Consider the following 25595-nt stretch of genomic DNA (forward strand, 5'->3'; position numbering starts at 1 on the left):
TCTTTGCTTATAGAGTAGTCCCTCAGGAGGGAGTAGGTTACTCTCCCTTCGAACTACTCTATTGTCATCCCGTCAGAGGTCCATTGGCCCTGATTAAGGAGGGGTTGGAGAGTGCTCCTTCCCCCAAGCCAGTCAGAGTGACTGACTACGTGATAGGTCTCAGGAGGAGAATGTCGCACATGATGACGGAAGCAAGCGATAACTTGAAAGCTGGACAAGCATTGGTCAAGCACTGGCACGATCAAAAGGCTAACATGGTTGAGTTCGCTCAAGACCAGCTCGTTCTCGTTATGATCCCAACAAGGCAGAGGGCCTTGCAAGATAAGTGGATAGGACCCTTCAGAGTTGTGGGTAAACTCGGAGAGGTCAACTATCTGGTGGACTTGGGCTATCCCAAGGAGGCTCCGACAGTCTTTCACACCAACCGACTCAAAGCGTATGTCTCAAGACCCGATGTAGGAGCGTTGCTTCTAGCATCATCCGAGGAAGAAGAAGAGAGTGAAGCTCTTCCGGATCTCCTCCGAGGCTTACCTTTGGACGAAAAAATTGAAGGAGTAAATCTCTTCCCCATTCTGACACCCGAGCAACAAGAAGAGTGCAAATCCATGTTGAATCAGTTTGCCTCTCTGTTCTCGCTTTCGCCAGGCTTGACCCCTTGGGGCCAGCACGACATACTCACTGGTGACTGTCTGCCAGTCAAAAGCAGAGGATACAGAATGTCAGAAAACGTACAAACCCACATCAAAGGTGAGGTCAGCAAGATGCTTGATCTCGGGGTAATAGAGCCCTCTACTAGTCCATGGTCTAGCCCAGTTGTGTTAGTACCAAAGGCCGGATCTAAAGAGCTTACATTCTGCGTGGATTATAGAGCTCTTAATGCAGTCACCAAGACTGATGCCCACCCTTTGCCAAGAACAGATGAGTTGGTGCATAAACTTGGCGCCGCCAAGTTCCTCAGCACATTTGACTTGACGTCAGGCTATTGGCAAATAGCCCTGACAGACCATGCCAAGGAGAAAACTGCATTTTCTACCCCCGTTGGCTTATACCAGTTTAAGGTAATGCCTTTCGGATTTAAGAATGCACCTGCTACGTTTCAACGGATGGTAAACCAGGTTCTGAATGGGATGGAGGACTTCTGCATAGCATACTTGGATGACATCGCAGTGTTCAGCAATTCCTGGGAAGAACATGTAACCCACCTGAGAGATGTTTTGCAGGCTCTTGGTCGAGCCAATCTGACCATAAAGGCGAGTAAATGCCAAATTGGACAGAGTAAGGTAGTCTACCTTGGACATGAGGTAGGAGGTGGAGAAATAAGGCCTTTGCTCAGTAAGATTGAAGCTGTGCAAAATTGGACAACACCTACTACTCAAACCCAAGTGAGAGCCTTCCTAGGCCTCACTGGGTACTACAGGAATTTCATAGAGAACTATGGGACCATAGCTTCTCCACTGAATGTCATCTCCTCGCCCAAATTTCCTAAAAAGGTTAGATGGAACGAGGAGTGCAATCAGGCTTTTGAAAACCTGAAAAAGGCTCTTTGCCAAGCCCCAGTACTCAGAGCTCCTGATTACCGCCAACACTTCATTGTGCAGACAGATTCTTCAAATGTAGGAATAGGTGCCGTACTCAGTCAACTGGATGGGAAAGGTAGGGAGCACCCCGTTTGCTTCATCAGCCGCAAGCTGAAGGATCCTGAAACAAGGTGGGCAACAATCGAAAGAGAGTGCTTTGCTATCGTGTGGGCTCTGAAGAAGTTTAGGCCGTACTTGTATGGTTCTACTTTTGTCATTCAGACTGACCACCAACCCTTGAGATGGTTAATGCAAATGAAAGGGGAAAATCCAAAACTATTGAGATGGTCGATCTGCCTGCAAGGGTTTGATTTCACCATTGAGCACAGGTCAGGATGTCAGCACCAAAATGCTGATGGTCTCTCTAGGATGTATGTCATCGACTAGAGTTATGAGATTCATCCAGGAGTGGATTAAATCCTCCTGTCCCTTAGTCTGGGGGGGGCGAGTGTTAGGGAGAATTCTCTGTTTAGGCTGAATTTCCTAACCTAGTGAGTCCCCCAGCAGCTTTGCTGGATTTCTGGAGTTTGTTTTTTCCATCCTGCCAAGAGTGAGACTCTTTTGCTCCCACTCTTTGATATGAATGTGTGTAATTCCTTGGAATGTCAATGTGTTCTATGGGCTATGGGGTCTTTTACTCCATAGGGTCTCATATGTTTTTCTATGTGTGTTACACCGCACCCTACGTGCCGTAACACTGGGGCATCCTAGCGGACCTCCGTCATAGACTCCATACCCGGGGACTGACTAATGTCTCCCCGGGCATGTAAAGTCACCATTGGCTTTATTAGACCTAAATTTACTAACAGACCTAGTACAAACCATCTTATTGTGGACGTACTAGTAGGGGTAATTCGATTACTCCTGGATCTGTTATTCGAGGGTGCACTGTCCCGTCCCCCCTCGTCGAGTTTTGGCTGGTGGCAGTGGAAACTACTTGTTATGTTCGACCCCGAACATAACCGCATGGGATTCGTCCCATTGTTAGAGATTGATACTTTTTCTCGTTACTCTCTAACGTACCACCGGTATACTTATCTTAAATAAGTTTATCGGATGGTATTTTCTGCCAGAACTCGGTTTGTAAAATGGCGTCTGTGTTCGTCTCTGTGACTCCTAAACCAAAGGTTGAGCCCTTTGTTCCACTTTTGGCGGGCCTCTGTACAGAGACCCTCCAAAGTGGTGACATTCTCTCTGGGTTACCACAGGGGTGTGGGAGGGGGTTTAGGCACCCTGGACCGAGTTGCCTTGCCAACTCCGGTCGCACTCTGGTGTGATTGGCCCAAGTGGTGAGCCTCCCCGCTCACCACTTAGCGTGTGTTGATTGACAGCTAGGCTAAATGAATGGGGGTCTTCTGCATAAAAGCAGGGCTTTTGGGACTGGATCTTCAGAAGTCGCCACAGGACCTAAGAATCCGACATGGGTAAAGCTGAGCCGACCTGCAACGACGACACCTCCGGTGGAGCCCTGCAGAACCGACTCACCACTTCCCAACAACAGAAGAGTTCTCCCTGCCGGAGAGTCTCTTCCCCTGACTGGTGGGAACAACCAGTCCCCTTTGCTTTTTCTTCGGCTCATGACGCAGTGGTCGAATTGCCCGTGCAGAGCACCTCGGCAACCGGATAGCCACTACCCCTGTACCGCGACCAAAAGGTGGTGCCTTGTGACGGAGCACTCCGCGGCTGGTCTCCTCCCTGGTGGTGCACCGGACTTCACTTTTCTTCGACAACGAGATCATCTCTACTCTTGGCAAAGACCGGACGTGCATCCACCACCAGGAACAACTGCCCCCGCCGGAGCTGCCCTCCACAACCAAGGTACTGTGTCCGCCTGGCTTCCCTTGTTCCCGGATAGAGTGAGGTGTCTTAATCCTCGCCTCTCCATAGGGTCGCCTACTAACTTTCTCTAGCGTATTATTCTGAACTGGTTCAATCTTCCAATAACAATTTGCTGCACAGACTCGAACGCATTTCCACAAAGAGACTTTTTGGGACATATCGCCTTGCCTCTCTCTGAGTGGGCCTGGCCTCTGAACTTTATGATCTATTGTGGTTCTTGTCGTCTTGCCTTGCATTTTTCTCGTGAAGTATTGAACTGTGTTGATTTCGTAACCTACTTATTTTTCTCTCCCGTCCTAACTAATATTAGAGTGCCATCTAGGTTGAGGCATACTCCTCTGTCTGTAAATAAGTGATGCTGGTAGAACTTAGACTTGTCGAAATATTGTTAGGGGGATTGATCGTTTCTTCTTCGTAGAGTAATTGTGATTGAAGTGTTTGCCGTGATAGTGCCATAGTGTTTTCCATAGATGTTCCGTTATAAATAAATACCTGTATATCTTTACACTGAAGCCTTGTTGCGTGTTTGCTTGTCTTACTGTGAAGAATTGCCCTATATTGTATACTCCACATACTGCTTAACTCTTCTTGAGGGAAGTCTGACTGCTCAGCCACAGCTACCAAGTGAATCTGTGTGGTACAGACTGCTACCAAGTGGGTTTACTGCCAAACACCTGTAGTCCTAAATCTTTTGCAGTGGTCCCAGAGGGAACTGCACAGGTTTCCGCCTGACACTTTTCGTCAGTGGTGCATGCTTGCACCCCTTCTTTTTAATTTGTATGTAAATTCTCTACCCGTCGTTCTTAGAAAGTCTCACTGCTGATGTACCTCAGTATGCAAGCAGGAAAATCCTGGTTCGAAGTTATATCGATGATGCGGCTCTACTGGTCAGGAACCTGAGGACTCTTCAGTGTCTCATAGAAGGGTAAATTAGGTTTATGACCATTACTGGACTGAAGGTTACAACTGACAAATGCTACATAATGTGTTTCACCAAAAACAATCTCTGTGATACTGCAATCCTTCTTCCTGGCCACAGAGTTAAGGTTTGCCAATGCTTTGAGTACCTTGGCAGAACGCTTAGCAGACGACTAAATTGGAAGGAGAATTTAACATTCAGAAGGTGTAAAATGAAACAATCTTCTGGCATCTTCAGATGTGCCAGATCAGGGCAACATTTTTCTGTTCACCATATGCTAACGGCCTACACGGTCAAGAGTATGACTACAGGTGTTTATGGCAGTGAACTATTGGGTGTGGGTGATGCAGAGGGAATTCAAACAGAAGACAACTCTTTTATTTCCTGTCTTTTGCTCATACCTCTGACAACAACTTCTTTTAATATACATTTTGATATACATTGGTCTCCCTTACAACACTGACACCCTGAAGCTTAAATGTGTTCTTTTTGGCTTTCCTCGTGTTCGAGCAAACAACATAATCTAACCAAAGACGTGATTAGACACTTGATGTCTCTAGATAATTTGAATACACTGCACAACATGTATGCCTGATTTTTACGTCTACAGGTTAGCACCCTCAAAGCACCAGGACCCTACCACTTCCCACAAAACACACCATTACTGTACTGAACATGAACAGTGAATACATGAACAGTGCACATATGCATAGAACGTAAGGAAGGGTAACAATTCTTTGGTGGGTGATACCATTGACATCCGGTTCAGTCTTGTGTCTTTGCATTGGAGACTTCTAATTCTGCTTTTCCTAAAATAGAAAAGGACTTCAAGTTTAATAAAGCAAAGTAAAAACCAGGACTGAATGAACTACAGATTGGAATAGGCCATGCTGCCAAGTACGTGCATTGTAAAGACAATTGAAATAAACAGAGCAACTTTGTCAAGTTGAACTCTTCCATTTCCAATTCTGTGCTTCCCAATCATGGCAGATGATGTTGTTGATACATTTTATCCTATGAAGAGAAAATGGCAGAAACATCAGCTGGGCCATAGTTAACCATCTTTCTTAATCAAGAGTCAACTTTCTCACAAAGGCACTTTGAAGTGCATCAAAAAGGAATGTATGGAAATAATAGCGTTCAGGGTGACACCAACCTATTATTTAGGTTTGGTGAAGAAAATGGATTAACTAAATATTCCCAGTGGCATGCATTTCAATGGGTGATATTGTAGGAGGAAATATTTACAAATGAATTGCCTGCTTAATAAGGATTGTTGGCATGCATGGGTTGCAACACATTGCACTTTATAAAGTACAACACCCCGAAGCATCCCCAAAGCATCCCACAGCATCCCCACATGCTAAGGTGTACAATACAACACCTACTCTTCTTCATGCTTAATTATCCTCTTCTGTGAGTGCACATTTCTTTTGTTGCCGTTGCAGTTTGCAGACCATGTGAGGAAAATCCTAAGAGCGATGGGCGATTGCTGGATTTCTAGACAGCTCCCTCAGCTCGCCATGTCTCTCTGGTCTGATGATTCTAGGCCTCATGTAGTACAATAAAAGTGTAGCTTGCAGAAGATGGGGTAGCTCATAACTTGCAATGCACAACGGGTAACTGTACAGTCATATTCAAACTTGGGTAATTTAAATATGCTAGAATGATAGGTGGAGTAGTACACAGTGGGCCTCATTATAAGTTTGCCGGTCCAGTAGTAACGGTGCTGGTAAGCTACCGGCACAGTTGCTACTGGACCGGCAAACTACGAGTTGTGCTCACAGGTGCCTTTCTGCCCGCCAGAAAAAACAAGGCCAATCAAAAAGTGCATTGGTGGAGGAGGGATTCGAATCGAGCACGCTTCGTGCAGATCTCTTTGGACACCAATGAAAGAACAACTTCTGAACCAGTATCATAATTATGAAGCTTGTAGAGGGTAGAAACATTTTAGCACATCATAATACACATCATTGGGCCAAAATCGTGTTTGTGTGTAGTGGGTGTGGCGCTGCCCCTTTAAGGGCGCACGCACACAACAGAGTGACGTGCCACTCTGTTGCGTGCAATATAAATAAACAGGGCGTTCGAGGCCGCCTCAGAGCCCGAATCAACAACACTGTGTCCGTGTGTGTCTGTGAAGAGGTGGGGGGATCACGGGCCACATGGAGGGTGGCAACAGTGGCGACGAGTCAGGATTGTAACCCAGGCATGGCTGTGACTTTCAGCACTTATTTTTTTTGTTGTGCTTACATGAATCTCACCGTTCGAATAATGCCACAGAGCGGGATGCAAACCACGTGGTCGGCGGCCTAGGAAGGTCGCAGCTCCTTTGTGAAGACACAGTGAGCCATCTAGGCCCAATTATTGGAACTTATTGTAGCAGACAGCCATACCTTGCACATGATGTGCTTTTTGAGGTGAATTTTGAACATTTTCACTCATTTTCATCGAGTATTGGGTGTGGAGCCAGGGGAGGGCTGCTTTTGTGTGTGTTCCCTGGGCTAACCCTGCTCAATTTTTGGGGCCTTCAGCCTGAACTGTGTCTGCAGCATCTGCTCCCGATTGGTTTGGGGCATTGTGCCTGTTGGGGCTTTTACATCCATGGATTCCCTTTTGAAGAGTCAGTGACTGTGAAACATCTTCGGCCTGCCAGTGTCCAGTGGAACGGGAACTAAAGGAGGTCCAGGTTGCAAGGTGAGGTGGTGCAAGTTGCAGCCCCATTCAATCCATCTGGGGTGCCTGTGCGCTCGTCACCATGAATGTCGACCAGGCTGCGGCCCAGCAACATGCCCATGCAGCTGTAGTCCAATAGCTACCACGCAACAAGCCCCTGCAGCTGTAGTCCAATAGCTACCACAGGCACTGTCACCAAGACCACTACTAAGAACACTGGGGGCCCTGCAGCCAATGCCTGAATTTGATATGTCAGGTGCACCTTCCAGTTCGGGGGCCCAGGTGGAAAATGTGGATGGACAGGTTAGAAATGTACTTCAGGGCCATCATGGAAACCAACAACGACAGCAAGGTGGCTACCCTCTTGTACTGTGCTGGATCTGCAGTGCATGAGGTGTTTCTGTCTTTCCAGCCTCAGGATGGCTCGTATGCTGCGGCTAAGGACGCCCTCCACAACTATTTTCTTCACATGGCAAATGCAGACTATGAACGTTTTCTCATTGACGCGGCCCGCCAGAAAGATGATGAAATGTTGGACACATTCTATGGGATGCTGCGCAGGCTCGCAGTGCCCTGTGCCTGGAATAACCCTGACACAATAATCAGGAACCATCTGATTCAGAAGTGTGTCTCTGTAAAGCTACGCCGACAGAACTTGAAAGAATCTGGCATCACCCTCCCTCGCACCTTAGAACTGGGGAGGTGTCATGAAGTGTCTGAGCTACGGGCGTCCCACATGGAGGCTCGAGTACGTCCCAACAAGGTGGAGGACATCTGTGCTGTGGGCAGAGGCAAAGGATTCAGACGCCCGGCGGGCGGTCAGCATGACAGAGGGTTGGCGCCGGTCAACTCATGCATGAAGTGCGGGTGTGATCTTCCATAGCCAGTCGAATGCCCAGCCATCGGAAAGTCGTGTGACCGTTGTGGTGCCGCTGACCATTATGCCCCAAGTCTGATTAGTATTCAAAGAGGTCCCGTCCGGGCTGGCTTCTTCCGCCAGCAGTGCTCATTGAATGTGGCCCAGGTAGACCAAGGAGACAACAGCAATGGCCCAGAATGTGAGGAAGAGGAGGAAGAAGAAGAAAATGTGTCCTTTGTGTCGAGAGTGTGTGTCTTGTACTCAAAGTCCAGGCGGCATGCCCGATGCCACGTACTAGTCAACGAAAACTCTGTTCTGATGCTAGTGGACACTGGTGCCTCTGTAAACGTAATGGCCAGAGAACATTATGATGCTATGCAATCTCTGCCATGCCTCTCCACGCCCAAGGCTCACATCTTTACATTCAGGGGGGGCACAACCAATCCCGATTGATGGTGCGTTTGTCGCAGAGGTGAAGCATGGAGGGGCAGAGATTTGTGCAAGGTTTTATGTCACTCTGGTGAGCAGCGTGTTTACTAATATTGGTGTATCCCAACCTTAAACAAAATAAAGCTTGTTTCTAAGACTATCCCACATTTCTTTACGGGTGTCTGATTCGGTGAGCAGCAACCCGCTACTGAGCTGCATGGCGGCAGAGGCCCTGGGCATCATGACTTTCACGTACTCGGTGTACATAGAGGATATACAGATGCTACTGGACAAACATTCATCTCTGTTCGAAGGCACTGGGCGGATGATGGGAGACCCTGTCCGGTTACACATCGATGATTCCATTCAACCTGTGGCATTGAAACATCGGCAGGTGCCATTCCACCTAAGAGAACTGGTGGATCAGGAGTGGACATAATTGAGAAGGTGGAGGGACCCCCTCCCTGGGTCTCCCTGATTGTGATCGCCCAAAAGCCGAAGCAGCCTGACTCAGTCAGGATATGTGTGGACATGCACGTACCCAACAAGGCGATCAAGCGGGAAAGACACATGACACCCACCATCAATGACATTATCACTAAGTTACAGGGTGCACGTTTTTTCTCTAAACACGATCTGCGAGATGGTTACCATCATTTGGTGCTCCATCCAGATTCCAGATACATCACCACCTTTACCACCCATCGGGGGCTATACAGGTACAAGAAACTCAGTTTTGGGGTGTCTTCGGCTGCCAAGGTCTTCCAAAATATCATCAGAGGGGCCCTCGTAGACCTGGAAGGGGTGCTCAACAGCAGCAACAATATTATGGTGTTTGCCAAGTCTGAGGCAGAGCATCTATGCAGGCCAGCGAAGATATTTGAGTGCCTCAGATCCCAGGGTCTCATCCTGCAAAGTGACAAGTGCACATTTCTCAAGACAGCCATTGAGTTCTTAGAAGAGGGTTGTTGTTAGTGTCTCTTCAAGTGTATTGGGGATTAGAAAACTTTCAATAAATTCCTCATTTTTTACTCGCTGAGAGAAAGGTCATGTATTGGGTAAAAGGTGCATGGTGTGCTCGAGCAGAGGTTTCTGCCACTTCCTTTACTGGAAGATTAATGAATGCAAGTGGAGGCAGTGTAGATACACAGATATGGCAAGCAAAGCCAGCTATAGTTCCACATCCAAATCAGGGTGCTCACAAAGAGTCAATAGGGTTAGTGGAAGAAGGATAGCCTCCTTCTAATAACATAACAACATTTAAATATACACCTGTGTGTTTGGGGGATGGGGGTGATGAATGAGTATCATTATTTTCAACTTCTCTGATATCTTAGATTTTTCATGATTATGCCTATTTAATTTGCTAATCCTTCCTGACCTGGTCATAATTTCTAATCTAGCCTGTATATGATATGTTGTGTGAAAGAGGGAGTGGTTTAATATTACTTTGTTCTGAAGAGGTTTCAAGCATAACAGAGAAACTGCAGCTTGTGAACATGGTGGGCAAGACACGCATGTAAAGTGGTGAGGACACATCTGGCATGAGGGCGAGTGTAGCCAGGACACATGGGGTTGGTAGTGGGGGCATCAAAATGACTTTTGGCCTAGAGTGGCAAAAGTCCTTGCACCGGCCCTGTGTAAACATAACGATGAAGGGGTGCCACAATCCAAAGACAGCCAAAGTGTACTGTCCAATCACTTCTTGTAAGGCACCATCATAATGTATAAATGGAAATGAGCGGCAAAAGATAGGCAGACACATTAGCGTACCCATGTAGAGTGAGTAGCTCCTCTGTACCCGACCTTTAGTGCCATCAAAAATGGAAACAAGAGGGAGTCAGATAAAATGCATGGTTTAAAACCATTGCAAGATGGAAGGGGAAGAAACACACAGGAAGGAAACTTTATGAACCCCCATACCATCCAACACGTCACCTTGATCATATGCAATTTAATGAAAGTGGTAATGTGTGCAAATATCGCAGCATGAGATTTCCTTCTTAATGATATGATATGAGAAGTCATTTAAAAACGCGCCTGTACACAAGTGTTGCTAGGCGTGAAAAGATAAAGTAGTGGAAGACAAAGGGGAACAAAGCAAAGATCTTACTAGGCCTTGTGCCATTCAGATCATGCAAGTGCAAGGGGTAGGGAGAGGAGATGCGCCCGGGGGAGGGAAGGGGAGAGTGCAATAAGCAAGCTTGAGTAAGTGCCACTGGGGTGGCCGGCTCTCAGTAAGTGCAGGAGGCAGGGGACTGTAGGATTGCAGATACAGCCCATACTGCATGGTAGGCCCAGAGGCAGTACATGGGGCTACTGGTCATGAGGAAGCCCATCCCCATATGTTTCAGAGGGTGGCCAGGTAACCAGTTAGCACAGCAGAACAAGAAAAGGAAGGAATGCCTTGAGTATCTTCTGGAACCTGAGTCGATCCTGCTGAAGTTTGAGAGAGGCAGGGAGCCTGTTCCAGAAGGAAGCACCTGACCCTCAGAGAGTTGGAGGTGGATGAGCGGAGGGCTCAAGAAGGAAAGTGCTTAGGAAGGGAGAGTTGGATGTAGTGTGGGTGCTGGCCCCAGAAAGCCATGTGGACAATACAGAGGGTCTTGGACTTGATATTTGCAAGCTGCCAGGAGCCAGTGGAGTGATTTCAGGGATGGAGAGATATGATCCCTGGGCTTGAGGCCAAGGACAAGTCTTGCAGTCCTGTTCTGGAATAGTTGAAGAGGGTGAAGAGTAGAGGCAGGAATCGAGGACGACACCAAGGTTTTTTGCCTCGCAGGAAGGCACAAGTAGAGGGCCCAAGGAGGTGACCAAAATGAATGGCCAGAATTAAAGAGGGAAAGCGGGATCAGGGGTACCAATGGGAAGCATCTTGGACTTACTGGCATTAAGGCAGAGATAGTTGGAGGCACAAAATTCCGGAATCATGGATAGACAGTAATGAGCGAGAGAGGAGAGGAGGCAGCAGTGAGCATGAAGGAGAGCTGAGTGTTATCTGCATAACATTGAAAGTTTGTAGAGAATGTAGAGATAAGGTGGGCCAGAGGTGCCAAGTAAAGGTTGAAGAGCCAGGGTGAGGGGTTAGAACCCTGTGGAGACAGAGGTAGTGGAGTGAAAGGGCCCCAGTTGTATCTGGGTGGGTCGATCGGAGAGGAAGGAGGTCAACCAGGCTAGGGCCTGATCCATGATGCCCATGTTGTAATGGAGACGATTGATCAGGATGGCATAGTTGACTGAGTCGAAAGCAGAGGAAAGGTCAAGGAGGATGAGGACAGAAGGAAGGCTTGAGTTGAGATTAGAGAGCAGGTCTTCATTGTGTTCAGGAGAGCCGTTTCCATGCTTCGGGCTGCTATAAAGTCAGATTGATGTCATGGATACAACCAACAGATTCAGTATGGAGAGTAAGCTAGGAGATGGCCAGCTTTTCCAGGAGTTTGCCCAGAAAAGGAGTGATAGAGATCAGGCTTTAGTTTGCTGGAGAGGAGGGCTCAGCAGAAGGCTTCTTAAGGAGGGGTTGCACAAGGGAGTTCTTCAGGGCAGAGATGAAAGTCCCAGAGGCAAAAGAGTGATTGCAGAAATGGCCTGAGGCTGGAGTGAGGGTGTCGATGTGGTCCTTGATGGTTCTGGAGGAACAGTTGAGCACATGCTTGGACGACACTTTCATAGATCAGACTTGTCTAGAAACATCATCAGGAGTGAATACAGGGCCGAGAGAGGTAGATGGAGAGGAAGAGGAGAGAGAGGACAGGGTGTCCTGAGCTTTAGCAGTGAAGTGAGAAGCCAGTGCCAATGAAAGGGCTTGGGAGGGAACAGGAGAGGTGGAGACTGCAGCAGGATTGGTCATCTCCTTGCAGATTTTGAAGAGTTCAGCCATGTTGAAAGAGGCTGCAGATACGCTTGCATTTAATGTATGCGCTCTTCATGGACATTGCCTTTGGAGCAGGCAGCAGGTCAGTTGGTAGAGAATGCACCTGGTGCCCTCCACTTCCTCTCAGCCACCCTGCACTTGCGTTTAAGGGTGGCAAGTTCAGAGTCAGACCAAGAATTGCACTTGTAGGAGGGCTTCAAGTGGATCATCATGACAAGGACAAGGAAATCAAGAGTGTAAGAGATGCATTTGGGGTCCTAACACTAATTGTAGATGATGAAGCAAGATAATATGTAGTGGTGATGAAACATTGTGGTTTGAAAAAGTGAAAATACAATCTTGTTTAGGCTTTTTAGTGCTGGATATTGTTTTATTTGAACACACATTATTACATAAAATATTTATATCCAGTACAGTATGTGTGTTGCATTCCACTGGCTATGGAAGGTCAGTATAAATCTATACTGGATATGCATGTATGAATTCTCTATGGTGATTTATTTCAAAATATTACCTTTTTGCTACCACAAAGTGACTGTACAGAGCAAATGCACCTTGTATTGGCATAAACGTTGTACCTTTTGCCCACTTTTCACCCTGAATCTCTTCATCAATTGCGAGTCCCTCTTCTTTGTTTCATTACTTATTTTCTGAAAGCATGCCACCTACCTGCCAGCCTTATCCGAGAGGAAATCCAGAGAATTCTATCCCTACCACCTCCCTGGAAGAATAGGGGCTAGACGTACCTTACCCATTTCCTCTTTCTGCTTCTCTCCTTCAGACACCCTGGAGGGACTTCCCCATCGTTCTATGTGATTTTACTGCTGGGGTTTAGGGGTACAAAAAAGGAGTGCTTCACCTCCCCAAGGCATGGTAAGTGGAACTTGGGGTTGGTCCCTGGGTGAGCAGTATTTTCAACCTGAGTCCCTATCTAGCACAGGGCTCCCAGCAGATACGGGGACTCCATCACCCGTCTTGAGACATGTGGGTGCCAGGCTCCAAGATAGACTCAAGAGGAATTTCAATTGAGTAAACCAATATGTTCTACAAGCATACAACTAACAACATTAAACAATGAATTAATTACTTATGAGGAAAGGAATGACTGAGACCTTTTGGCGATGTTCCTGTAGAGACCCAGATCCTGAGGATCTGAATTACTTTACTGGAACAAAAGAAACAACTACAGTTTAGGAAAATCTGGAAGACTTTTGGAGAGAAGATGTATCATATACTAGAAAGTTCACCGGCGAGAGTTTGTGTCTGATAGGGATACCATGCAGGTAATGCCCATTGCAAGCACTTAGGAAACTAGGCAGATGCCCAGGGGGCTGGCCAGCAGGGGGCACCAAAGAATAGGTTTTTCCCTCTGCTTTCATGAATTACAAACGAGCTGTAAATTCATTTAAGCTAAAGTAGCTACAGTTTTCATGTGGTAAGAAGGTCCCCTGCTGCAAATCACAGAGCTCACATTTCTAGGAGTCTCTAACATGGCAGTGAAAGCAGGGCTTTTGCTTACCGACACATCAGCAGCACGGTACATGATCTAGATCATATAAAAGCAGGGAGGCCTAACAGGAAGAAATGTTGATAAAGCAACATGGTCAGAACCAGCGGTCTGACACCAGATACGTGAAGAGTCAGAGTAGAACCCTCTTAGAACCTCTGGTGGCAGAGCATGGGCCAGACATGTCTTACCTATTTGAGGAATGCCTGTGCTGGCCCAGCCTACCCTGTGCCTGTTCTGTTTATTAGAGAAACATGTGCTTGTACTATGCATGTAGTAACTGCGCATGCCGTATTTGTGAGGAAATCTTGTACTTTTAAAAACTGTGCAGCACAGCTGTATAGACTGTGACTTACGGGTGCCTGTGATGGAATTCGGACCTGCTGTTTTTCATACAATAACAGTTTGGGTGTATGAAAGTAGCTTGCAGTGTTGCTGACCATGATGTATGTCTAGTTTGCAAAGAACGTTTTCATGCTGCACCTTATGCAGTTCCCGTTACTTGTGTGAAGGTCATTTGATCTGCTACCCATATTGTACCTTTCCTGTATGTCAGATAAGTTTCAACTTCTTCTGCATAAGCTGTCTCTTTTGTGTGTAAATAAAGGTTGCACTGCTGTATGGTACTTTTTATTAGTACATTCATGAAAAACAATTATTGACTTTACACAGTAAACTGAGTAGTTCCATGAGGAGCTGTATTGGGCAGTTTGTGAGTAATGAGACATGTTAAAGAAGAGTTGGCTTGTAAAATTGGTTAAAACTACCATCTTCACAACACACTAAAACTCTTACTAAGAAGACCTGGTGTAAGCAAAACGTTCAGACATCTCCAACACCATTTCGTGTCAGCCTGGTCTGGAGCAAGAGCCACTGCCACATTTTCATATCCGGCCCTAATGGCAGCCCAATGGCTGTAATCAGCCTGGTCTGAGAATTTTCACTAGCTGGATTCCCTGAAACACCAGATGGTGTTTTGGATAGTGCACAACCTGCTTGTGGATGGCTGGGGCAGGCTCTCTTATGTACTCATCTAACTCTCTAAGGCGACAAAGCAATTCTCTCCTCTCAACTGCAAATACAATCAAGCAAAGTGTATTTCTCTGCCATCCCGGATACCTGGACAGAGGATGAGAGGGGGGCGGCCACCACCTAGAGCGGTGGTGGGAGCAGAGCAACTGACAGCCACTAACACCCTCTCGCTTTTAGTGACTCGAGCAGAGGTTTCTGCCACTTGCTTTCCTGGAGGATTAATGAATGCAAGTGGAGGCAGTGCAGATACACAGATATGGCAAGCAAAGCCAGCTGTAGTTCCACATCCAGATCAGGGAGCTCAACAAAGATTCTATGGGGTTGGTGGAAGAAGCAATAGCCGCCTTCCATCAACCTTTGAATAGACACCTACTGTGTGTAATTAAAGTGGCTCACAGAGGTACACACATCTGTGTGTTGGAGGGATGAATGAGTATCATTATTTGCAATTGCACAGATATCATTGATTTTTTTAGTGATAATGCCTATTTGTTTTGCTAATCCGTCCTGATCTAGTCATAGTTTCTAATCTAGCCTGTATATTACATGTTGTGTTAAAGCGTGTGGGTTTTAATTTTGCTGTGCTATGAAGGGGTCTCAAACATTACAGAGAAACTGCAGCTTGTGAACATGGGCAAGACACGCATGTGAAGTGGTGAGGACACATCTGGCATGAGGGCGAGTGTAGCCAGGACACGTGGGGGTTGACCGTGGGGGCTGCAAAATGACCTTTGGCCTAGAGTGGCAAAAATCCTTGCAAAAATCCAAACATAATCATGAAGGGGCGCCACAATCCGAAGACAGCCAGAGTGTAGTGTCCAATCACTTCTTGTAAGGCACCATCATAGTGTACAAATGGACATGAGCGTCAATGGATAAGCAGACACATTAGCGTACCCATGTAGAGCTAGTAGCTCCTCTGTACCCTCTGTACCCCGACATTTAGTGCCATCAATAACAGAAACAAGAGGGAGTCAGTTCCAATGCATGGTTCAAAACCCCTGCAGGATGGAAGGGGAAGAAACACATAGGGAAGGAAACTGTATGAACCCCCATACCATCCGACACGTGACCTTGATCTTATGCAATTTAATGAAAGTGGTACCCAAAATGAACTCAGAGCTTTCAAAGAAAACACCAATATACATAACACGTATTTCCAGAGAAATGCACTTAAGCAGAGCGCAAGGCCGGCTAGGCCCGAAGGCCATATTGCCACATGGCCCATTATAATTGGAGAGACTGCTACCCATACAAGCATGTTGCCTGCGAGCAGCAAAACAATAGCAGGTCCTGCTTTTCAAGCAAAGGGCTTTTTTGACTCATTAATGGATACAAACATCCACCAAGTAGGTGTAGAAGGGAGCGCTCCATACCTTCCCAGAGGTAACTTTAAGCAACGTCTACACAGCAGGGAGAGGTAGGAACGCTTTGCTAGTAATCAAAAGTGTAGGCTCTGGCTCTCACGTTGATTTAGTGAAGGATGAAAGGGAGATCGCCAGCATACTACGAGATAAACATGTATTTTTGTTTTTTAAAAGTCTGTGTCAGTCAGCGGCGAGTCCGAATCTATGATGAGGTCAAGTCCCAAAGTTTCCTATTCATCCACTGTACCACAACGGTTTAAAAGAAAGCGATTTCAACAACAGCACACTCAAGTAGCTGCTGCGGCACCCAGGGCAGGGAGCAGAGTCGGAGGCCACCAGGACCCTGGCAATTAAGGCCAGCCCTTTTGAAAAATGTTCAACTAGTCCCTGAAATGCACAATATTTTTAATGCATTTGCCTTCATATCACTGTCACAAAATAAGAAGACTGCTATGCCCATGTCTACTAAGACAGCCATGCATGCTGCATGGCTTCATTACGAGTCCGGCGGTAACCTTGCCGGTGCCTGACTTCCCAGTGCCACCGGGAGATTACAACTCTGGTGGCCCAGGAAGTCAGGCGCCAGTAAAATGTTAGTCCCCATTCCCATAGAGTGGAGTGGGGACTCGGAAGCGCCGGCACCTTGAAGAGTCTGCCTACCGTGGCCGATGCACCCGGCAGGGTCACACCTGTCAGGCACAGCAACCATGGCAGGCAGACTCAGAGTTTGCCGATATGGAAACAAGGATGCCAGTGAGTTTACGGGAACCCTTGTTTCTGGACCGGCACCGGTCATAAAATCGTAACAGCTGGTAAATGGGGTGATTACTTGGACAATGGTAAAAAGGCACTTTACAAATGCCCAATAACATAACATAACATAACATATGATGTCAGCATCTGGCAAATGCTTACCTAATACCTCAAGCCAAAACTGTTGGCTATGTCGTTCCTTGATTTTAACAGGATTTCAGTTTATGGAAGAGATATAAATCAAGTAGCTGAAAGCACACTTGGTTAAGACATTTCTATTACATCATTATCATTTACATCTGCAATTAAGCCGTTACCTCTTGGCAGACAGTTTGTAAAAAACACTTGCTGGCTCAAGTTTGATATTATGGCTTGATAGAATAAGCTCAAAGACATCCCAGGAAGATGTGTTTAGGGTGGGTAGGGGGTGGTTGTGGGTGGGAATTGCCATGGAGAGTAGCATGACCATGGACCATCAACGGGTGGGAAAAAAACATCACCAACAAATTGAGTGTCCTTCCTCACATGTTATCGCCCTCATGCCTGTACTCCAATGCAATAGTTTCAGCTTATAGGTGATGCTTAAGCACCATCTAATAGCCCAAACTAATAGGCTTAGGCAATGCTAACAGTTTGGGCTTTTGTGTAGGAAAGGGAAAGACACTGTCTAGGCACTGCCATGATGGCATTAAGTGGATTTTGATAGTAGTAGGTGCAAAATAGTGCAAGTACCTGGGCATCTAATAACAGTGTCCAGAAAATGTCTTATACGTATTCACAATCTAAACTGGTTAGCTTTACCAATATGTCTTTAACAGGACTTGAGTGAATGACACGCATAGTGCCTGCAAATAGAGTGGCTGAAGCTAGACCTGGTTAAGCCATTTTTATGACACCAGTTCTGTCTACAACTCCAATTAAGTCATTAACTCTCAGAAGACTGGTTTAAAAAAACACTTGCAGGCACTTCAATGCAAAGTCAGATTTAAAACTAGCCCAAAGAATTCCCATGAGGAGGTGTTTTGGTGGGGAAGGGCAGCAACAGGGTGGGAATGGCCATATGGATTATCATGCCCATGGGCAGTCAATGTGTTGGCAAATACCCAAACAACACCTAGAGGCTTTGCATCTCTCATAAGCCATTTCTGTATATCTGTACTCTAATGCAATAATTGAGGGTTAAAGGTGGAGCTTTACTGAGATCTAATAGACTAGACTAACAAGCATTGACAATGCCAACAGTTTAGGCTTTTGTGTAAGCATAGGAAAGGCACTTGAAAAGTATAATCAGTGGCATCCACTGAATCATACAAAACATCAGTACAAATGCCAAAGTTTTCACCAAATACCCATAGAGACATATGTGAAGTTGATAAGAAATAGCAGTAAAGCAGGCTCCCCCGTGGAACCCTGCTCTCCAGATATCTACAAATCTATCCTCACACAGAGCACACCTCTGGAATGCTACAGAAATGTAATTAACTTATCACTCGCAACAGGGAAAGTACTGCAATCATTCAAATCAGCGTACATCAAACCACTCCTCAAGGACACGACAGGCAACACAGAAGATCTCTCTAAATACAGACCTATCTCAAACATTTCCTACCCAGCTAAACTACTTGAAATCTAATTCTACGGACTAACACAGGAGCTCACAGAAAAACACCAGCTACTTGACCTGGCACAAGTTGGCTTTAGGCCTAAGAGAGGGACAGAGGCAGCACTCCTTTCAATCTGCAATGATCTAAAGACAAACGGAGATTCTGACACAAATTCAGCCCTGATACTACTGGACCTCTCTGCAGAGTTTGCCACAGTAGGCCACAACATCCTCATCAACAGATTAGAAGAAATAGGAATCAATGATTTAGCACTACTCTGGATTAAACTATTCCTAACCAATAGAATAACCATCTGGATTCAACATTTTAAATCCACTTCACAGGATAACAACTGTGGAGTACAACAAGGATCATCCCTATCCCCACTGCTCTTCAATATCTACCTGACCACATTAATCAAGCTCATACAAAGACCCAGCTTCATGTGTTAAAGTATATTTCACATAATACCACCTAGAAATGAACATTGGCCTAAGCACATTTGCATCGCATTGAAAATCACAATTGAATGAACCTGAATAAGGCTGACTACGCTGCCATTTTAAAGTCATCTGCCATTTTGATTAACTCCTGCTTTCTGTCTCATGTTAAACTTTGTGTTTTTGGCTCCAGCTACTGAACTGGCTACAAACCCTAGCGAATGTGTAACACAAAGAGGGGCTGGACGATGTGTCCGGGATTATAAGAAAATGTATAAATACTGATGTTTTAGAGATGTCCAGCACTCTCTCCCCTCACGGTGTGTGCTGGTACACACTGCGAGGCATTGGGAGCCAGATAGCTATCTGACCAATAAACTGTACATGTATTTTGAACGTGTGACTGGCGTATTTCATTTTTGGTGGTATTAAGCCTCAATCTTTCTTTTGATATTTCACACGCTCTACAACTACACAGATGACAGGCAAATCATCTACAAAATTGAAGGCCCACTAGAAGAAAACACCATGCTGGAAGACTGTCTACCCGAACTCTATGAATCGATGAACACAAACAGCCTCAAACTCAACCATGGTGAAGGAGAAATAATGATTATACCTAAAAACCAGGAAAATAACCACTGCATCTCATGGCCCACAATACTAAAAACAGCACCAATGCCATTGAGAACAGTCAAAAACTTCAGAGTCCTTCTTCCTGCTCACAGTAAAAAGGATCCTACCATTCCTCTTATTCATCCATAAAACACTTACTTTCATCTCCCTCATAATGTCCAGAATAGACTATGGCAACAGCTTTTATCTCGGAATGGCAGAATGCCTGCTAAAGAAAGTTCAACGCATCCAAAATGCAGCGACCAGACTTCTCCTCAAACTACCACAAAGGTACCACATTACCCCTGCGCTAAAAATGTTACATTGGCTACCTATCAAACAATGAATCATGTTTGAAACACTGGGCCTCATTCCGAGTATGGCGGTAAGGGATAGCGGCCACCGGTAACGAGACCGGTGGCGGTATTCCCTTACCGCCATACTCCGAGTTCCCTCTGCGCCCTCGCCCTTAACGCCTGCTTTGAGCAGGTGTTAAAGTCGAGGGCGCAAAGGGGCCTCCAAGCCAATAACGGTGACCGTAATGAACGGTCACCGTTCTTTGCATCTTCCCCATTCCCATTGAGCCCTATGGGGGCTCATTTGGGAATGGGGAAGAGCCTTGGTGAATGGGGAATTACCGCCCCGCCGACCTTGGAATGGGGCGGTGATTCCGCCATCCACCAAGGCGCTGCCGGTCCGGGTACGGCGTCAACCAAGGCGTTAATAGCGCCATTGGTTAGCGCCGTACTCGGAATGAGGCCCACTGTCTATTACACACAGAGCAATCCATGGGCAAGGGGCAGAATTCCTAAAAAAGAAAATAACCACTTACCTAACATCAAGACAACGCAGATTAAGCAATGACATTCGCCTACAGCCAAAACCATACGCAAGAAAAATATCGGGGTTCATCTTTCTCTCACAAGGTAGCAAAACCTTGGAAGACACTGTCAAAAGAAACACACAATATGAAGGATCACATAAAATTCAGAAAACTACTTAAAACTTGGCTATTTGGCTCAGAATCACACAGAAACGACTAAGAAAGACAAAGACACCAAAACCACCACAGCAACCATACATAGAAGAAAGAAGCCAAGGAGGGAGCCCAGTAAAGACCCCGGAAAGACCTATCCCCCATCCTTAGACATCCCTCCAGGGACAGACAATAGCTACAGATGGGGAGCATCATCATAAAATGGCGCCCTGAAGGCCTAAGAGGGCCTGGTCCTAGGAGGGTGGGGATACAGGCCAAGGAGTTTAGGGAGGCTAGGGTTGACTAGACACATCTCAGGGCAACTGAAGAGCATCTCTTCAACATACCGGCTTCCTCCCAAAGGTTGGGGGGAGGCCTTCACCACCTCGTGCCCACAGACCGCTGGACAGTAACAGAGGAAAGGCACCACCATGCACAGAACCCGGCTAATGAACCACTACAAAACGTCCAAAACACAGCAAGACAGGGAGCCTGAGAACAGTACTCCAAAGCAACAAGGTAAGGAAATGCCTCACTAACCCAACCCTAAACCCTCAGGCTCTGCATACACCTCTTAAACACTAAACAAATGCAACCTCCTCTTTGCGCAACAATCTGCATGCACTTCACCATGCTGCAACGACAAAACACACCACAAATAGTCCCGCACAACAGCACATGGGAGTCTACTAAGCCGTAAATCACGCCCCAGCTCAGTGAACGCTGCAAATCGAACTGAAGCTGTCAACAGAACATCACTATTCTGGTTCTTCCCACTATGACCTACCAACCCACCCCAGACTCTGCTTTCAGATCTACCAGAGAGGCAGGGGACCACTCCGGTGGTGATATTGCATGGCATAAATTATATTTAACTTTAACATTAACTTGCTGGGCAATGCCCTAGTAGCATTTACTGGTCATCGATGGTAGCAGGTGCAAAATGGTGAAAACTATTAGATGCCAAATGGAGATCACTTGGCATCTAATATCAGTGCCTCACAACTGCCTAAAATGTATTTACAAGGAAAAACTGCTTTATAACAGGACATCAGTGAAGGAGACACATTGTGTTTACAAATGAGTGGCTGAAGCCCGACCAGGTTAAGACAGTTTTATTACACCAGTACCACGTTTAGTGGTCCAATTAAGTAATTAACTGACAGAAGAACAAGTTACTTACCCATGGTATCGTTATTTCGACTGGATGTTCCTCCCGCATATTCCTCATTTTATGACATTTCCATATCCAGCTTCAGCTGCTTTGGACATTTTTTCCAGCAGAGGGTGCGGCATGTCGATGTTGGTTGACTTGATGTCCCTCGGAGACCTCAGTCTCAATGTCAACTTCATTGATGGAATAAAGTGTGTGCACCAACCGTTGGCTTCAGTTTCGTTTTTCTGTGAAAATGATCGCTTCGGATACGGTACGCTTTGATTCCCTATTGAGAATCTTTGAATATATTATTGAAAATGTCATCATTATCGGTGTCTTCGACTCCGAGATGGGGGCTAAGAAGTACTAAGATTGTGGGGAAAAGATGTCGCTTACGGGCCCCCATCGGGTATGTATGTGGTGCCTCGATTTCTCTCTTGCTACCTTCAACTGTAAGGCATACCTATCGATGACAGTGAAAGCCCTGAAAGAGCGAAGAGGAAAATTAGCAGCAGGTATTTCAAAATCCCCTTCCACGACCCCGTAAAACAATTTCTCTTCAGACAAGTCGAGAAATATTTCTCCTCATCGTAAAAAGACAAATACCACTAGTCATCATCACGAAAGTCGAGGAAAAGGCACCATAGGTCGCCGTCTTTGTCGTCAAGTCCCTGCCCAGAATGGGTTAAATGCCCAATGAAATCGGCCTCTCCAGCTGAGTGGGAGAAGTTCGGAATAAAATTGATGCATGTTTTTCAGAATGCAGCCTTGTCAGCCTCAAAAATTCATGAAAGCCATGCCCAGGTCGAAAAACTCGACAAGGATAATGGCAAAAACCGTGGGCTCTCAGGCCTGGAAGGCAAAGAAACATCTCCTCGAGAGAGGTCGAAGGATCTCTCGAGTCGAGACAAATCTTCCTCGGGGAAGAAGTCATTAACACAATCAGCACCGAAAGACTCCTCATCGGACCATGACAGGTCCTCGACGCCAAAGGTGTTAGAAAAGTGCTCGACGACGAAAGCATCAAACAAGTCCTCAAAGCCGAAAGCATCGAAGCCCTCGACGTCGACTGTGTCGAAGCCCTCAACGTGGACTAATTTGGTGCCCCGGATGACAGCCTGGGTTGCCCATACCTAAGCCGCCCCTGGCCACAACACAAGGACCTGGTGAAGGTAATGTTGCACGTGCAGACACGTAGAAGCCTGTACATGTTTACAACATGCACTGATACAGTTCAATGAAAGTAAGGTACAAAAAGTGCTACAATCCACTAAAAAGCGATAAGTAATCCTGGGCCTCATTACGACTTTCCCGGTCCGGAAACAATGGTAATGGTAAGCGTGTCGGTACCATTGTTTCCGGACCGGAAAACTACGAGTTCTGCGAGCGGGTACCTTTCAGGCCACCAGGTCTGACCTGGTGGGTGGAACGGCACCCGCTCGCAGACCTTGATGGATGCACCGGCACTGCTGCACACAGTGCCGGTGCATCCATCCTCCCCATTCCCATTGAGTCCAATGAGACTCGATGGAAATGGGGATTTTCTTTTTTACCAGTATGGCTACCACCAGAGTCATAATGAGGCCCACCTAGTCTTTTTTAGCTTTAAAATGTGAAGTACTTAACTGCTGTGAAGAGGTAGAGGGACTGATCACCGTGCAAAAGTAAGGTGTAAAGGTAACCTTGTCTATAAATTACCATTTCATTTTCCTCTATGTGGTGGAAAAGTTGAAAATTGCACGGAAAGGGACCTTTGGCACAACGTGCAAGCAGACCTGGTCCCCTCCGATGCAATGACCACTTTTTAAATGACCAACCTTGTATTCCCTACATCCCACCTGCCCTGCTTACAACAGTGTGGGCTCTCGAATATTGTTCTTACCACCATATCAATTACCTATGTTTTGAAAAAGTTGGTGTGTGGCCAAGTCTGGGCTTTAGCTACTTGATGAAAGATGGAGTAGGAGCAGAATGTGTTGCAGTCTGCCCGACGTACATACCCCCACTCCATCCCCAAGGCCCACCTTTATATAGGTATTTGGCTGGGTTAGGTAATGATTCACTGCACGTAGAATCCATCTTCACTTCAGCGCCTGCCCAGACGAGGGGTGTGCGAAAGAGGGTTGGGGAGGGCATCAGTGCTCCAGGGCTTCTTGAAATTCCCTGTCCGGCGGAATGTGATTTTCTCTTCCTGATTGCAATTGCCCCCCCCCCCCGGGCATCTTCTCATCACCTTGAGAAAGCTTGAGGCTAGCCCACTGCAGCAACAAACATGCTCATGAAAACAGAGCGATGTATGTTTAATGCGACCTGTTGCACTCTCCGTGTCTTAGACAGCAGTTGCTGCGCATGCTTCAGATATGTTGTGCATCTTTTCCACCCCCGCGCGCCTGCAGATTTCGGGCTTCACACCGAGCAGCAGTTAGCAGCAAAGAAAGAGGCAGACAAATTGAGGCGCAGACGTGCTGTGAATGTATTGCAGTTACCATGGAAGTGGTTTCCGCAGCAACTGTAACCATGCGAAAATGCTCCCTGAACTCTTACAGCGACTCCTGTACAAATGTTGATTTTTTTCGGAGTGGCAAGTGAAATCTCAGATGACAGCTGCTGAATAGCAAATGGCTAACTTGCGGTGTCCATCACATCAGGGCATAGGGGTCGGGTGCTTCTATTGCTTTCACACACAGGGCCTGATTCACAAAGGGGTTTTCAATGGGATTTTGCCTTTGAACAAAACTTGATGAATTCGGCACAAAGTCTTCTAAGGCCTGGGGTCATGCTTTCCTGTATGGCAACAGGGTCATGGGCTGGACTGGCCTACAGGCAAATCTGGATATTTCCCAGTAGGCCTCTGCGCCCTGGGCCTCTTTTGTGTGGTTACCTATTTTATTTCCAAATGTTCCCCTTGGAAAAAGGATTGGGCTTGCTGAAAATGTGTAATATGCATCAACATTATTTCCAGGGTCTCTATTGGTTCCCAGTCCACTCCTGCCAGGGTCTTTGAATTGTTCAGTTCTAATGGGATTCGAGCCTCAAGGGGGCACCCAGCTGCTGCACCCATGCGGCACTTATGTTGCCACTCTCATTATAAAGCAAAGCATTTATTTAATTCAGTACACTATATGTGCGTGCAGACTAACTTTGCTGCTTCACCCAACCCAGTCCAATGGCCTTGCAGTATCCAGCAGTGGGCTAGTGCTTATCACCTCGTTGCCGCTCTACTCTGGGTTTCTACTACATTACCACCTTGCTGGCTCGTCATTTAGGGTCTTAGATCGCTATTGGCTGACTTTGTGTTGTTCTTTGCAGAGGCTAATGAATCTTTCGGGGATAATCTGCAGCTACCCACCCCCTCTCTCTCTATTGCATTATCTAGGAATGTGCCAGAAGGAAGCCGACCGGAAGGGTTGATTGTATGCACATATAACCATAATCAATGCACCGAACAGCTGCCTTAGATGGATTTTCCCAGCTGTGGGAAAGGGGCCCCTAAAGATAATCTTGAAATGAACCCCATGAGCCAGCACTAGTAGTATAGGAAGGATAGTATAACTCAGTGACAAAGCACTTGTCCAGGAAGCAAGACAACGCAGAGCAACACAGATTTAAATCCCGGGTCAGTGCTTAGAAACCTATTCGGTATTAAGCGCGTTATAAATAACCAATTGCATGTTACACTAGCTGCCCTGTGTGCTGTTCATGTGGCACAGTACCCGTGTAGTGTTATCTGAAGAATCCATGATCTCTGCTGACATAAAACTCCAGTCCACCTTGTTCTGCAAGCACATGTGTTGTGGTAGATGTAGTTTTTGATCACATCACATCTGGAGAGCATCCATCTTTGCAATGTTGCTCCAGATTTACATATGCTTTGAGGCAAAATGTACAGTAGTGCCTGTGTTACTTACCAGTAATCTTCATTACTCATAGTCCAAATCTTTCTCGTTCCAATACTTACTTCCTTAAGGCGACTTA

This window comes from Ambystoma mexicanum, chromosome 3q (genome assembly GCF_040938575.1).
Source record: "Ambystoma mexicanum isolate Mex_15411 chromosome 3q, UKY_AmexF1_1, whole genome shotgun sequence".
Classification (NCBI taxonomy): Eukaryota; Metazoa; Chordata; class Amphibia; order Caudata; family Ambystomatidae; genus Ambystoma; species Ambystoma mexicanum.